Consider the following 3,332-nt stretch of genomic DNA (forward strand, 5'->3'; position numbering starts at 1 on the left):
GTTTGTCGGCAGAGAGAAATTCATGCGTAGTATGTACTTCATCTTATCTCCCTGCGGTGATATCAGCACCACTCCTGCTCCTGCACCCGTGCTTCGTTTTGACCCGTCGAAGTACATTATCCATGACCCCGACATATCGAGTACTGCCGGTGTACGGGATTGGATCCAATCTGCCACGAAGTCTGGGAGGATTTGGGATTTTATCGCCGTTCGATTAACGTAAGTTATGTCGTGTGGTGCTAGTTCAATAGCCCATTGAGATACTCGACCCGTGGCTTCCAGATTGGTCATTATGCTCTTCAGGGGTGCTTCGCTTACGACTTTAATCGGGTGCTCCGTGAAGTAGTGCCGCAGCTTGCGAGCCGACCGCCACACTCTATACGCTAGCTTCTGGTGATGGGGATACCTCTGCCTTGCAGGAGTGAGCACTTCGCTGAGGTAATAAACGGCCCTCTGCACACCGTGAACTCTCCCTGCTTCCTCTCGCTCGACGACTAGGACGCTACTGAAGACTTGTGTTGTTGCTGCTATGTACATGAGCAACGTCTCCTTCTCGCGCGGAGTCACGAGTACTGGGGAGGTCGATAAGATTTTCTTCAAGTTGTCGAAGGATTCCTGTGCCTCCTTAGTCCACTCGAAGTTTTCCGATTTTTTCATCAGGTTGTAGAAGGGCAAGGCTTTCTCCCCTAGTTTTGCAATAAACCTACTGAGTGCTGCTAGCCGGCCTGCCAACTGCTGCACTTGGTGCAGATTCTTTGGTGGCTCCATATCAAGAATAGCTTTGATCTTTAAGGGATTGGCTTCGATTCCTCTGGCTGATATGAAGTACCCAAGTACTTGACCTCCCGGTACTCCGAAGAAGCATTTTTTGGGATTCAACTTGATTTTGTATCTGTCCAGATTGTCGAAGGTTTCCCGTAAGTCATCGATGAGTGTGGCTGCGTGCTTTGTTTTCACCATGATGTCATCGATGTAAACCTAAATATTTCTTCCAATATGCTCCGCAAGGCAAGCTTGCATGCAGCGTTGGTAGGTTGCTCCTGCATTTTTCAGCCCGAAGGTCATGACGTTGTAACAGAAAACGCCGTGCGGGGTGATGAACGCGGTTAGCTCTTGGTCTTCCTTTTTCAGCTTGATCTAATTGTAACCAGAGTATGCATCGAGGAAAGAAAGACGGTCGCACCCGGCCGTGGAGTCGACTATCTGGTCTATTCGAGGTAATGGGAAATGATCTTTCGGGCAATGCTTGTTAAGGCCGGTGTAATCGATGCACATGCGGAGGGCGGTTGTGTCCTTCTTTGGCACCATGAAGGGATTGGCCACCCATTCAGATTCCTTAAGCTCCCGAATAAATCCCGCCTTGCGGAGCCGATTAACTTCTTCCCCAATTGCTCTTCTCTTTGGTTCAGAGAATCGTCGCATTGATTGTTGTACCGGTTTGGCTGTTGGGTCAACATTTAGGGCGTGCTCAGCGAGTTCCCTGGGGATACCTGGCATGTCGGATGGTTCCCATGCAAATATCTCCCAACACTCACGGAGGAACTCGATGAGCGCGCTTTCCTATGCGTCAGTAAGGTCAGCCGAAGTATTGACCGTCTTCTTTGGATCAGTGGGATGCACCTGCAGCTTCTTGGTTTCTTTTGAAGCATCAAACTCATCGGATCTTACGTTTCGATTGTCGGCTGACGGTTGCGTGTGGTCTGTGACGGTATCGATCGCGTTGAGTTCTTCTCTGGCTCCAAACTTCGAGGCGATCTTCTGGAATTCCCTGTCGCAGTTGTCTGATCGAGAGAAGCTACCGTGAATGGTTATTGGGGTCCCATTGTTGCCTGGCATCTTCAGTTTCAGGTATGCATAATGAGGCACGGCCATGAATTTAGCAAACGCGGGTCTGCCGAGGATGGCATGGTACTGAGATTCCCAGTCGACTACCTCGAACTCGATCTTTTCTCTCCTGAAATTACTGGGCATGCCGAAGACTATGTCCAATGATGTTTTGCCTAGCGAGTAAGCGGGTCGGTATAATGCCGTGGAACCCTGTGTCAGATTCTTTTAGCATGTCGACTGTTAGACCCATTGCTCTCATTGTGCTGGCAAATAGCAGATTCAAGCCGCTTCCTCCGTCCATGAATACTTTGCCCATACTCTGTACCCTCCAATCCGTGCTTCAAGGACAAGGGCCGCGTGACCGGGCCTTGGAACAGCTTTCGGGTGATCCGCCCTGCTCGAAGGTGATGCTTTGTTCGACCGGTCGATGAAATCCGGTGTATCGACCATGGCGACTTCCGCATATTTTACTTCTCGGGAGAACTTCTTGACTTCTCTCTTCGAAAAGCTGGTTTTATGGATCATGCTTATTTGTCCACGTAGCGCTGGGAATTCTTCGGCTGGTTCACGATCGTATTTTTCCATCGGCTCATATGGTTCTGGTACATATGGTTCTGTCAAGTGGTCGTAAGATCTTGCCTTTTCTTCCATCATGCGAACTCTTGACATAGCTTCGGCTCTAAGGTCATCACAGAACTGTCGAATCTCTAGGAAGTGTCGGCAGTTCTTTAACAAATGACTGGACTTCTCCCGACCATCCTTTGGATCAAAGTATAAGTGGAGGTAGCATGGCGCCTCGAGTTGCTCTGAAGCCGAAAGATACGGAGAACGGGTGCGGCCCCTGATTGCCGATGTGTCGTAGCATCTTTGCTCGATCTGCCGAGAATGAACCGTTGTTCTGCCTTCCTCCTCACGATGTGAGCTTCTTCGTCTCTTCCTTTGTCCAGCCGTGGCGTCGAGGTTCCCTTGGTCGCTCCTTTGCATGCTCCTGGGTGAAATTTTTAGAGTTGTCGCTGAATGAGCACCCTCCGGGGGTGCGGCCTTTGAGTCGGACGCGCCGGCCTTAGGGAGGCGAAGGAAACCTCCGGAATCGATGACGAAACGAACGCCGCCGAAAACAGCCTTCGTGTCCTGAGATGATGCCATAGGGTTTGGGTGGAATACTTCGTGGTGCGGCACGAACTTGAAGGACCCGCAGCGGATCGGATCTGTTGGCTCTGCTGGTGTCGGTGATTCGAGTAAGAACACTGCGGACGTGACTGGTACTGCCGATGACTTGCCTTGTGCCGACATGGTTCCCACAGATGGCGCCAATTGTCGAGGGTACTCCTCGCCAATGCCCTCCGATAGGGGCTTAGGGTTGATGGAATCCTGTAGGCTTACACGAGACATCGGTTCAGAGACAAGCGGGGAGAGCGATTTACCCAGGTTCGGGGCCCTCGATGAGGTAAAACCCTTACGTCCTGCCTGTCTGTTCTTTGATTATGAAGACAATGGGTTACAAT

This window comes from Lolium rigidum, chromosome 7, assembly GCF_022539505.1.
Source record: "Lolium rigidum isolate FL_2022 chromosome 7, APGP_CSIRO_Lrig_0.1, whole genome shotgun sequence".
NCBI classification, from domain to species: domain Eukaryota; kingdom Viridiplantae; phylum Streptophyta; class Magnoliopsida; order Poales; family Poaceae; genus Lolium; species Lolium rigidum.